Source organism: Elaeis guineensis, chromosome 8, assembly GCF_000442705.2.
Source record: "Elaeis guineensis isolate ETL-2024a chromosome 8, EG11, whole genome shotgun sequence".
Taxonomy (NCBI): domain Eukaryota; kingdom Viridiplantae; phylum Streptophyta; class Magnoliopsida; order Arecales; family Arecaceae; genus Elaeis; species Elaeis guineensis.
Window position 1 is genome coordinate 9,003,721 of NC_026000.2, and position 14,160 is coordinate 9,017,880.

General features: G+C 35.8%; 1 non-coding gene across 1 annotated transcript; it reads left to right on the top strand.

Moving 5' to 3' along the window:
* Positions 1–13,517: 13,517 nt before the first annotated feature.
* On the top strand, positions 13,518–13,624 carry LOC140851333 (small nucleolar RNA R71). The gene has a single exon (XR_012134085.1). It is a non-coding gene; the product is annotated as a small nucleolar RNA R71 (small nucleolar RNA).
* Positions 13,625–14,160: the final 536 nt, after the last annotated feature.

Below are 14,160 nucleotides of genomic sequence, written 5' to 3' on the forward strand. Positions count from 1 at the left end.
GTAAGATTCTTCGAACCCCTTTTTTTTGTGTTGATTGGGCCACTGGGGGTGAAGGGGGTTGCGGGGGGCCAGCGGCGGCTGGCGGTGCCACGAGGCCAGAGAGGGGGTCGGCCAGCAGGGAGGTGGTCGGGGGACGATCGGAGGTGAAACGGGGGCGGGATGGGGTCGAGAGGCGGTCGAGGGCGAGACGATGGTGAGGAGGGGAGGGGGTTGGCCGGCGGTGCCACGGGGTCGAGGAGGGGATTGGGGTGTGGAGATCCGATCAAGGAGGGGGCGACTGATGGCCGCAAGCGAAATGGGGGCGGGATGGCATCCATGGGTGGCTTGGGGCGAGCCGGGGGTAGGGAGGGGGCTGTGGGCAGCCGACGGTGCCACAGGGCTGGGGAGGGGGTCGAGGGCCAGAGACGGGACCGGGGAGGAGGATGGCCGGCGATCAGGGGCGAAACGAGGGCGGGATGGGGTCTATGGGCGGCCAAGGGCGAGACGAGGGCAGGGAGGGGGTCATGGACGGCCGTCGGTGCCACAAGGCTGGGGAGGGGGTCGGTCAGGGGAGATGGTGTTGGGGAGGGGGCAGCCGGCAACCGGTGGTGAAACGGGGAGGGGGTCAGCCGGGGAGGGGTGGGTGACGGCGGAGAGGGAAGAAGGAAAGAGAAAGAGGAAGGGAAAAAAGAAAGAAAATAAAGAAAATAAAATAAATAAAATAAAAAAATAAAATATTAATCAAATATTTTATTATTTGATCAATAAAAATAAAATCTGAATCACGATCTGAATTGGATCGAGGTCAGGATCCGGATCGAGATCCCGATTCGAATTGAGATCCAGATCAGGATCTGATCCGGACGGCACAGGATATGTGATATTACCGGCATCGTGAGAGCGGGGGCTTGAGAGGTCGAGTTCGGGCAGTGTGGGGTGTGTGGCGGCACCGGTGCCGGTGTCGTGGGAGTGGGGGTTGCGGGTGTCAAGTCCAGGCAGCACAGGGTGTGTGACGACACCGACACCATGGAAGTAGGGGCTGTGGGAGGTCGAGTCTGTAGCTCGTTTAGAAAAAAAATTATTTATAAAAAAATATTTTTAGATAAAAAATATTTTAAAAAAATAAAAAATTATTTATAATTTTTAGATAAAAAATATTTTAGAAAAAAATAAAAAACCATCGAGTCTTTGGGATTAGGTTTTGTGTTATTATTTTGCATTAATATTATTTTGCATGCTCAACTACTTATAGTTTATTTTATATTTATTGCATAAATTTATTTTATATTTATTGCATGCTCAATTACTTATAGTTTTTGTTATTATTATTTAATATTATATTCATTTATATATCAAGAATTACAGGTATGGCATCAGGAGACAGACGATGACGTTCGCATTTGCTGTCTACCTCAGAGGTTGAGGCACCTTCATCGATTTCTACTGCCGCACCAACTCCGTTATCAAAGGATCTTGCACTGGCAGGTCCCAGTGAGACGGGTTCGAGTGAGATAAGTCCGAGTAGTATTATTATTCCTTTTATATAATGAAATTTATTTTTTTTATTTAGATAACTATCATATTAGTGATTTATTTATTATTATTTCATATCAGTCTCCACAGGTATTGAGGCAAAAGTGAGGTCCATCAAAGAACCTTGCTCTAGAGCATTGGAGATACGAGCATCCAGGACAGCATCTCCGTATCGAGATACCATTCGGGTACATCAAGCCCATTAAGAGATGGCGCGAGCTGTGGCAGATAGAGCTGGGCATCATATGCCGCAGCTATACCCTGTGATGCTTTTTGATTGACGTCACGTTGTACCAGCTTAGAGAGAGATTTTCTACATCCAGTTATAGGTAAAATAAATTATACTGTGAATATTTAATGAGCACGATATTCTTCTAATAATTGTTATTGGCAAGATGTATTTGATATTATTAATTTTGAGGAAGATCGTATGCGACGAGCTATGGATACTCATTTATCTTTACATTTTAAAGAGTATCACCACCACATCCATCAACATTGGTACCATGTGATATAGGATCATGGGGTGGAGGCAGCGCGGCAACGGCCCTATGATAGTATCACTATAGATGATTGGACTGTCATATGCCGGTATTACGAGGATCCGACATATCAGGTTACACATCCAATTTTTTTTTTTTAAAGTTTAATAATTGAATTATTTATTCTTAAATTCAGTTTGTTACCTACTAATTTGACTGCTAACTGTACAGAGAAGATATGTCCAGAATACTGTGAATCGGGCTAGACAGATAGTACCGCATTGTGGGGGTTCAAGGTCGTTCGCTCGTCACATGGAGTAAATGGTAAGTAATTTCTAATTAGTATATAATTCTCTAGTTATTTAAAAAAAATTTAATTAATTATTCTCAAATTACAAAGAGATGCTGAGAGTGGTGAGCTTCCTGATAGGATCGATATCTACTAGCAGATCCACCAACGACGGTCGGGAGAGTGGATGATGGAGAGCCAGGAGCTCTTTATAAATTTTTTCAATTATTTTTTTCATTCGCAGTTTGATTTTTAGTATAAAATTAAAATAGCTATAACTTTAATTTTTAGGACCGTATGATACGCATCAGATCCCAACCTACCCCTGAGGGCTCGATCGCATCCACAGATGACGAGATTTGTGATTAGGTGCTTGGTATGAGATTCTGTTATATTAAGAGACTAAGGTATGGGATCACTGCTCTCTCATCCTCATGCTCGTCTAGGGTTGACATCCATGCTGCCTGCAATGCTTGGCTGGTAGAGGTGGAGAGGCAGGCTATTAAGAATCGACAGCGGACTGAGCATCGAGCTGATGAGTTAGCTGCATGCATCGACAAATATCAGCTACTCCAAATCTAGATGATGGAGTGGATGGCGCAGATGGAGTGGATAATACAGCTGATGAGGCAGCAGCAGGTCGGTCCGAGCTCTTTCAAGCACTCTTCTTCTCTAGCTCGTTCTCTTTCTGTAGATGTCGATAATTGACGGTCTCTTTATGTAGTTTTTTATTTTTATTTCAAATTTTTTATAATTTTAATTTAATATAACAAACTAATAAAATTTATTTATAGATTTATTATGTTATTTTTTTTATTTTTATTTTTTTATTTTTAATGTATAAAAAAATTAAAAATATAAATTAAAAATATATATTCATAAATTATTTTTTAAAAAAATATGCATAAATTATTAATGACAAAATTATTTTTGACAAAATATTGATCGTCAAAAAATATATTAGCAATGAAAAATTGATCATAAATAAAATTTTTAATAAATTTAAAAATATTAAAATTTTATATTAAATTAATAATGATAAAAATATTTTTATCATAAATAATTGATATTTTATTAATGATAAAAATTTATGTCAAAAATTACTATATTTACGATGTAAGCTTTACATCACTAATATTATTTAAATTTGATTTTTATAAAAGTTTAAAATTAAATTAATAGTGATAAAAATATTTTCAATGCTAATAATTTTATTTGCAACAAAAAATTTATGTCATCAATATTTTTATAAATTTTATTTTAATAAAAAATTTTAATTAAATTAATAGTGATAAAATATTTTTATCGTAAATAATCATATTGGTGATGAAAATTTTTTATCACTAAAAATTTTAAAAATTTTATTTTCATAAAAATTTTTAATTAAGTTAATAGTGATGAAAATATTTTTATCATTATTAATTTATTATTTATTAGTGATATTAAATTTTATCATAAATATTATTTTTTATAACTAAAATTTTTTGTTGTAAATAGTTTTCGAAAAAGCTAATTTTTTTAACGATAAAATTTTTTTGTCGGCAATATCCACTATTTACAATAAAATTTTTTTCTATCATAAAATATTATCAACGATGCGATTATTTGCGACTAACTATTAGTGATGAAAATTTTATCGCTAATAACTATTAACGATGAAAATAGGTTATTAACGATGAATTTTTTTCATCACTAATAATCTGTTTTATTGTAGTGACTGTTGATTGTGGGTTCGAAAGCATCAGATAATAAAATTGATATATATCTACGATCATTAATCGATGATTTCATCGCTAATAATCTATTTTATTGTAGTGACTGTTGATTTCAGATCCGAAAGCATCAAGTAATGAAATTGATGTATATTTACGATCGTTAATCGATGATCTAAAGGAGCTATAAAAAAAATGAAGTACAAACATATGATTCTGTGAGTCGAAAAAATTTTAAGTTGCATGCTTCGATTTTATGGACCATAAATAATTTTTCTGTATATGAAAACTTATCTAGGTGGAGCACCAAAAGATTTTGGCATATCCAATATGCAACATAGATGCATCCTCCTTACACATTTAAAATATGGATGAAAAATATGCTTCATAGGTCATCGACGGTTTTTACCTGGTAATCATTCTTGGAGGATCCGTTACAATCAATACTTTGATGGTAAGTTCGATCGGTGTCTGTCATCTAAGGAGTTAAGTGGAGCAAAAATTTTAAAATAACTTGAAGTCATTGAAAACATCCAATTTGGAAAAACATCGAATACTCGCAAGCAGAAGCATACTGAAGCTGAGCTAAATTGGATGAAGTGAAGCATCTTTTTCGAACTACCATATTGGAAGCAATAACTACTTCGTCATAATCTGGATGTAATGCATATTGAGTAGAATATTTATGATAATATCATCGGTACTGTATTGAACATTTCAGAAAAAATAAAAGATAGTACAAAAGCTCATCTTGATTTGTAAAAAATGAGAATCTGATCGAAGTTGCATTTAGTTCATCAAGATGATAGATTTTTTATGCCACCTGCATATTATTCACTGTTTGATGAGGAAAAGAAGAGTTTCTATGGATGGTTCAAACCATAAAGTTTTCTGATGCATACGCTTCAAATGTATCATAGTGTATTGGGAACAACGATGGCAATATCTCTGATATAAAAAGTCATGACTCCCATGTGATGATGCAATGCTTGCTTTCTGTGGTCATGCATGGCTATTTGGATGGTGATGTTCAAACTACATTGATTAAGTTGGGAGTATTCTTTCGAAAACTATATTATCAAAAATTAAAGATTAACTTACTTGAGAAGTTTGAGAAAGATATCATACTAATTTTTTGTAAGTTAAAAAAATTTTTTCTGTCACCATTTTTTGATGTTATGGTGCATCTGGCTATTCATCTTTCAAAGAAAGCTCTTTTGATCGGACCGATACATTATCGGTGGATGTATCCTATTGAAAGATAGAAAAATTATACGCATGTTGTCATATCAGTTATAAGATATAAATATATTTTTAAAATTTAAATTTATTTTTATTTATAAATTTTTGTATACTTTTAAAAAATATGTGCGTAATAAAACACAGTCTGAAAGGTCTATAGCAAAAACATACGTAGCTATAGAGTGTGTCATATTTTGCTCGATGTATCTTGACGATATCGAAACAAGATTCAATCATACAGATTGTAACACAGATCGTGAATGGGATGACAATAAACTGATGCTGTCTATATTTAAACAAATGGTTTGACCTATTGGTGGAAAGAGATATGAATTTATAGATGTGAACAAGCTATCCAAGGTACATTTCTATATTTTAAATAATTATAAAAAAATTAAAGATTTCATTAAGTAAGTACAATCTTAGTATACTGTTTAATATTCTAAATAATTTTTTTATATCAATATAAAATTAAAAATTATGACTTGTTGCAGTGAGCACAAGAGTATACTATGCAGAGAAAATAATACGGATGTTGATGATCGACATAGAAAAAAATTTGCAAAATAATTTGGTGACCTTGTAAGTTGCACTAGTAATATATTATTTTTAATAATTATCAAAATAATTATTTGAATCAACATAATTTTTTATGTTATGTTGTAGATAAAATATAAGTATTTCAATAAAGAAGAAGGTGTGACCAATGAGTTGTACGATTTAACATGTGATTCCGATCAAAGGGTTAACCATTACGCATCCTGTATCATTGGAGGAATGAAATTTCACACAAGGGAGCTTGAGATGCAACGACAGACTCAGAATAGTGGGATTGCTATGATAGGATATGAAGGAGAAGAAGAAATTGAATATTATGGTGTACTGATAGATATCATAAAATTGAAGTATGGGTTCAGTAATTATGTATTCTTGTTTCAGTGTGAATGATGAGATATTAGCAATAAAAAGATTGGTATTCGTATCGATCCACACTTTATCAGTATAAATTTTGTAAGAACATGGTACCAGAATGAGCCATATATATTAGCAACTCAAGCAAAACAAGTAATATATTTGAAGGATCTAAAGTATTGAGGTAATTGGCATGTCGTACAAAATATAATACCTAGAAACGTATATAACATACCAACCTGATTAGAGATGGATGAAAATTTAGATTTACATGAAGAGAAAGTGATCGTTCAAATCTTAAAATTAGTAAATAAAACCGCAAGCGCACGGTGTGCAGAGTAGCACGACCAGCGAGTACGGGTCGATCCCACAGAGACTTGGTTTTAAAAATGATTTTCAAATCTATGCTCAAGTGAGCTTTAACAAAAATCGAAAGTCGAAAGTTGTTTGCTAAAGACAATAAGACTAAGGATCTAGGGTTTTTGAATCCACTAGATCTAGATTAGGGAATTCTACCTAAAATTTTTCTTATTGATCCTAACGACTACTCCTCTTGTCTTTTCCAAGCATAGATTATGAAGGGACTAAGGCCCAACGATAACCTATCAAGATTCTTTACAGGGGAGTAGTAACTAGGATCCCTTAGGGTTTTCTCCTCCTATGCACTGAATCAAGCATGAACTATGAAGGGACTCTGACCCAACTGTAGTTCATCAAAAATTCTTGGCAAAAGAGGAAGAAAAAGAAACCCTAAGAAAAAGAAAGAACCCTATGTAAAATCCCTACTCATGATCTAGCTTCATCGCAAACCCTAGAAGGGATGCTTAGCTAGACATGATCTAAATCTACTTACAAAATTTAAATACAGAAAAATAAACTACCCTAATTTCATAAATTAAACTATCCTAATTGCATAAATTTAAACTGCATAATTTAAACTAACCTAATTGCATAAAATTAAATTGCATAAATTAAACTATCCTAATTGCAAGAAAAATAAATTGCATAATGTAAAGAGATGAAATTGCATAAAAAGAAGATTTTATATATAAAAAAAAATTTATTACAAAAACCTCAAAGCTCGAGGCTTGAAAAGAGAGCTAAAAAACCCACTATCTAGGGTTACAAGCTTGATCTCCAGGAAGAATATATAAAACAAGGGCCTTTGGGGGCTTTTTATAGGCATTTGGGGGTTATAAGGTTTTCAAAACTTCCGATGTGGGACTAAGAGGTTTTAGGGGGTTTATGGTGCGCCGATGGGTCCATGGTCCATGCGCCTGTTGCTGTGGACCAGGCGGCTAACCAGATCACCAAATCAGTTGATTTTTGACCAATTTTGATCTGATTTGACTCGGGTTTGACCCAATTGAGTCTTCTTTCTTCATTCTTCAATTCCTGGGTCAATTTAACTCCGTTTTGCATAAAATTTGCGCAGTTGGAATCCTCTTTCCTTGTTCTTTCTATTGATGATCTCTTCTTCTGCAAAATATAATAACAAGTATCAATTTCTTAATAAAGTTAGATAATTTAGATATTAATTGATACTTTTTATGTCAATTTGTGACATAAATCACACCCCCCAACTTAATCATTGCTAGTCCCTTAGCAATGTACCAAAATAAGATCATATTCCAAAAAGATCCTTCCTTTGCAAATTAATTTAAGATCGAAATTCAAGAAGTTTTCTAGTATTACTAAGTAATGAGCTTCGAATTAGAATCGGTAGTCAGTCTACTTAGAAGCTTTCTTAGAGTACACTTAAAGTTTTATAGCACTTGTGTGAGTGATAACTAACTTAGTATTTCAGTATTAACTTGTACAGGCCAATTGTATCATTTTTCATAACTTAGTTCGATTAATTTTTTATACACCCCAGATTAAACAAAGAACTAAGGTAGCTTTCACACTGTTTTTTTTTTTTTTTTTTTTTTTTTTTTTTTTTTGCTGAGCATCCTGGCCTTCCCACCACCGTTTGACGCGAATCTCAACACTTGACTTAGGTGAAGAGACCCGGTTACTAGGCTTAGGGCAATCCACATTTACTCTGTGTTTTGCATTTTATTTCAGGCAGGTAGCTCTTTCCTTAAATTCAAATTTCTTCAATTGGGGTGTAGAGAAAATTATCTAATTTAAATAATACTCAAATCCTTAATTGGCCTTACAATTAACACCTACTTTACCTTGTTAGTGTGCATGTGCAATTGGAAGTGCTAATAGTCTTTAAATGACCTAAGCCACCAAGAGTCTAACCAGCTAATCTTCTCCGTGACTCACTACATTAGCAAATACTTTCTAACTTACTCTTATTTCTTTTATAGATTAATTTATTTCATATATATATATATATATTTTTATTTTATTTTTTTTTTTTTTACATAATATATTAAATGCAAGAAATAACTCATAGTGGAAGGAAAAGGAAATGATAACACCTGATTTTGTTCAAGCTCTCCCCTCAACTTGACCGACATTGTCCCCAATGGAGTTTATCTAATTTATTTGTCCTAAGCAAACTGAAAACAAAGAAAGCATTAGAAATTAAATAAGCTGGGTTGCCTCCCAGAAGCGCTAAGTTTTATGTCTTCAGCCAGACCAAACCTCGAAGCAACTTAATCAGAATAAGTTGGTTCATAAAGAACCATGGCATCTTCAACAGTCTTGACAGGTAATTCCAAGAATAGTTTTAATCGTTGACCATTAACTTTAAAGATAACACCATTACTTGGGTTTTCAATCTCAACAGCCCCGTGTGAAAAAACTTCCTTTACTAAAAATGGTCCTGTCCATCTAGACCTAAGCTTTCCTGGAAACAGATGTAATCTAGAGTTATATAAGAGCACCTTTTGTCCGATATTGAAAGTTTTTCTTATAATTGATTGATCATGAAATGCTTTGGTTCGTTCCTTGTATATCCTTGCATTTTCATAGGCTTCATTTCTAAGTTCTTCTAATTCATTCAATTGAAGCTTCCTATGGTTTCCAGCATCGTTCAAATTTGTATTTAGTTGTTTGATGGCCCACATGGCTTTGTGTTCTATCTCAATAGGCAAGTGACATGGTTTACCAAACACAATCCTATAAGGAGACATTCCTAGATTGGTCTTGAAAGCGGTTCGGTATGCCCAAAGTGCATCAATTAATTTTAAAGACCAATCCTTTCTATTGGCATTAACAGTTTTTTCCAGGATCTGTTTGATTTGTCGGTTTGACACTTCAACTTGCCCACTAGTTTGAGGATGATATGGTGTGGCCAATTTGTGGGTGACATTATACTTTTTCATCAATGTTGCAAAAGGTCGGTTACAAAAATGGGTTCCCCGATCACTAATGATTGCCCTAGGAATACCGAAACGGGAGAGAATATTTTCTTTAAGAAACTTAATGACCATTTTGCTATCGGGTGTTCTACATGCAATTGCTTCTACCCATTTTGAAACATAATCAACTGCTACTAGAATATATTCATTTCCAAAAGAATTTGGAAATGGTCCCATGAAATCGATCCCCCAAACATCAAAAACTTCAACTACCAAGATTGGGTTGAGTGGCATCATGTGTCGCTTGGTGATTCGGCCCATTTTCTGACATTGAGCACAATTTTTACAATATTCGTGAGCATCCTTAAACAAATTGGGCCAATAAAAATCACATTGGAGAACCTTAGCAGCAGTTTTTTTAGACGCGAAGTGACCCCCACATGCTTGATCATGACAAAAAGATAAAACATTCATGACTTCGTTATCTGGGATACACCTTCTAATAATTTGATCAGGACATTGTTTAAAAAGATAAGGATCATCCCAAATGAAATACTTCACTTGGGCAAAGAATTTATATTTATCCTGCTTAGTCCAATGAGAAGGTATCTTGCCTATGGCTAAATAATTTACAATATCAGCAAACCAAGGTTCAGTAGACAAAGACATGAGTTGCTCATCTGGGAAAGATTCATTGATGGGTGGTTCACTAGATGGTGCAACTGGAATTCGGGACAAATGATCTGCTACAACGTTCTCAGTGCCTTTCTTGTCCCTAATTTCTAGGTCAAATTCTTGAAGGAGCAAAATCCATCTGATTAAACGTGCCTTGGCATCCTTCTTTGCTAGGAGATGTCTAATGGCTGAGTGATCGGTGTAAACAATGGTGTGGGTCCCAACCAAATAAGATCTAAATTTCTCTAAAGCAAAGACAACGGCAAGGAACTCCTTCTCAGTTGTGGTGTAGTTAAGCTGCGCATCATTTAAGGTTTTACTTGCATAATATATCACTCTAGGCAGCTTATTTATTCGTTGACCTAAGATTGCGCCCACAACATGATCGGACGCATCACACATTAATTCAAATGGTTCAGACCAGACAGGAGGATGAATGATTGGAGCTGATACAAGTGCATTTTTTAGAAATTCAAAGGATTCCAAGCACTCATGAGTAAATTCAAATTTAGTATCCTTTGCCAAAAGATTAGTCAGTGGATGTGCTACTTTGCTAAAGTTGGCAATAAACCTTCTATAGAATCCAGCATGACCTAAAAATGAACGTATTTCTTTCACAGATTTAGGTGGTGGAAGACTTGCAATTAGATCTATTTTGGCCCTGTCCACTTCAATCCCCTTTTTAGAAATGACATGGCCAAGAACTATTCCCTGTTTGACCATAAACTGACATTTTTCCCAGTTGAGAACTAGGTGCTTCTCCTTACATCGTTCTAGAACTAATTGCAGGTGATTCAGACACTCGGAGAAGGTTAGACCAAAAACAGAAAAGTCATCCATAAAAATTTCTAGAAATCGTTCTATCATATCTGAAAACATGCTGATCATGCATCTCTGAAAGGTTGCCGGTGCATTACATAGTCCAAAGGGCATTCGTCTATAGGCAAAAGTACCAAATGGACAGGTGAATGTAGTCTTTTCTTGATCTTCAGCGGCTATGGGGATCTGGTTGTAACCGGAGTATCCATCAAGAAAACAGTAAAACTCTTGTCCGGCTAGTCTTTCCAACATTTGATCAATAAATGGCAAAGGAAAGTGATCTTTCCTTGTCGCAGCATTCAACTTTCTATAGTCTATACAGACCCTCCATCCTGTTTGGGTCCTAGTTGGGATAAGTTTGTTTGCATCATTTTGGACCACTGTTACCCCAGATTTCTTGGGTACTACTTGAACTGGGCTTACCCAAGAGCTATCAGAAATAGGATAAATTATTCCACTATCTAGGAGTTTCAGAATCTCCTTTTTAACTACATCCTTCATAACTGGATTAAGCCTTCTTTGGGCTTCTCTTGTTGGTTTAGCCTCTTCCTCTAAGTATATTCTATGTTGAACTATAGAAGGGCTTATTCCTTTGATATCTGCTATGGTCCAACCTATTGCTTCCTGATTTGCTTTTAGAACTGACACTAACTCCTCCTCTTGCTTGGGATCTAGGTCTGATGCAATAATTACAGGCAAAGTTTCTTTGGGTCCTAGATATGCATACTTGAGATGTTCTGGGAGGGGTTTCAGTTCTAAAATGGGTGCTTCCTCTATCGATGGTTTAGGTGATGGTTTCACCATCTCAATGATTGGTTCAGTAGGAAGTATCGATTCTTGATTAATCTGATTTTCTTTAAGTATTTCATTGACATCCTCAGACTCATGGATTAACCAGGGGTTAGACTCTAGGTCGACTTCATCATCACTAATGTCAATGGATTCATAAATACCATCTTGGACTACATTGACATCAGCATGAGAAGAGGATTCCTGTTCTAAGTTAAAAACATTAAGCTCAATGGTCATATTCCCAAAGGATAACTTCATTAGACCATTTCGACAATTGATTTCAGCATTGGCCGTAGCTAAGAATGGTCTTCCTAAAATGACAGGTATATGTCCTTTAGGATTCGCAACTGGCTCAGTCTCTAAAACAATAAAATCTACAGGAAAAATGAAATTTTCAACCTTTATCAGAACATCCTCGACCATTCCCTTAGGGATCCTGAGAGATCTATCGGCTAACTGTAATGTGATCCCAGTAGGTTGAAGTTTTTCTAATCCTAGTTGTTCATACACCGAATATGGAAGGATATTCACACTAGCTCCTAGATCTAGCAAGGCCTTTTTTATATTGGTTTCTCCAATAACACAAGAAATTGTTGGAGCTCCAGGGTCCTTATATTTAATTGGCACATGGCTAGATAGGTATGAACTGACACTTGCAGCCAAAAATGCTTTCTTTGGTACATTAGTGGTCCTTTTCCTAGTGCAGAGATTTTTTAAAAATTTGGCATAAGTTGGAACCTGATGGATTATATCTAAAAGAGGAATATTAACTTGGACTTGTTTAAATACCTCTAAAATTTTGTCTAAATGTTCAGATTTATTGGATTTCAGTCTGTTTGGAAAAGGAGCTCTAGGACTTTTAAGTACTGGACTAGGTGAATTTTCAGTTTCTGGTGCTTGAGGTTGAAAGGTAGTAGTTTTAGAAGGTGACTCGACAGATGAGTCATCTATATCATCAAGTGCAACTACCTTATTGTCTATTTGTTTTCCTGATCTTAAGGTATGAATGGCATTTACACCATTAACTTGGTTTCCTTGTTGGGGTCGTGGACCATTTTGGTTCCTAGGATTTGGCTCAGGTTGGCTAGGTAACCTACCATGTTCTCGTTCACTAATGGTCGAAGCCAGCTGACTTACTTGCATTTCCAGACGGGCTATAGCTTGGGTGTTATTATTTATGAGTTGACCCGTGGTTTGCATAAAGCTGGTATGTGTCTTCATCATGGCTTCTAGGCTTTTCTCTAAAGAGGTAATTTTCTTGTCATTATCATGGAAGCCTGGCGGGTTGTTCATTACTGGGTTGGACCTTAGATTTTGCTGATTGAAATTTGGATTGCCTACATTAGGATTCTGGGACCATGAGAAATTCGGGTGATTCCTCCAACCTGGGTTATATGTGGGTGCATAAGGATTGTTCAATGATCCTTGATAGGTGGCATTCACCTGTGCACACTCATTCGAGTAGGAACATTCTTCTAAGACATGGTCTGGTGCATTGCACCCTTTACACATGGGTGCAGATATTTGATTTACATTGGCTGGTCTCTGTAATTCTAAGGCTTCCAATCTACGTGTTAAGGTTGCAATCTTGGCCTCTGATGCTAGGGTTGGTTGAATTTGATGCATTCCTCCTCTTGAAGGTGTAGCTTTATCAGGTTCCCTAGTTGTTTTCCACTGTAAATTTTTCTCGGCTAGGTCTTCTAAGAATTGCCAAGCTTCAATAGTTTCTTTGTCCATAAATTGGCCTTGGCACATGGACTCTAGCATGGTTCTTGAGTTTGAATCTAACCCCTCATAGATGATCTGGCATAGTCTCCAAGTTTCTATTCCATGGTGTGGGCATTGGGTCAAAAGATTCTTGAAACGATCAAAGTACTTCCAAAATGATTCACCAGCTAGTTGGTAAAATTGATTTATTTCATTCCTAATCCTAGCTGTTTTATGATGGGGGAAATACTTTTTTAAAAATGTTCTCACAAAGCCCTCCCAAGTAGTGACAGAATAGTTTGGCAGACTATAAAGCCACTTCTTAGCATTGTCCTTAAGGGCAAAGTTGATTAATCTAAGTTTGACCTCATCCTCTGTTAATTGCAGTTTCATGGTTGCACATACCTCCTCAAATTCTCTAATAAATATATAAGCATCCTCTAATCCTGTGAATTTTGGAAGCATATTTATGATTTGAGGTTTGATTTCAAAATTGTTAGCTGTGGGTTGTGGCAACCTGATACAAGATGGTTGGATGGAGCCAACTGGATAACACAAATCTTTAAGGGTCATGGGTTGGATTGGTTCAGCCATTGGAACAACAGGAATTGACTCAATTCTAACTAGATGACCTGACACTCTTCTCCACACACGAGGTGTACGGTTCTCGATGTTTATACAATTTTTTTTTTTTTTTATAAAATTTTTATGTATAAGGAAAAGAAAGAAAAGAGAAAAAGTTCTAAAGAGAAGATCCTAAG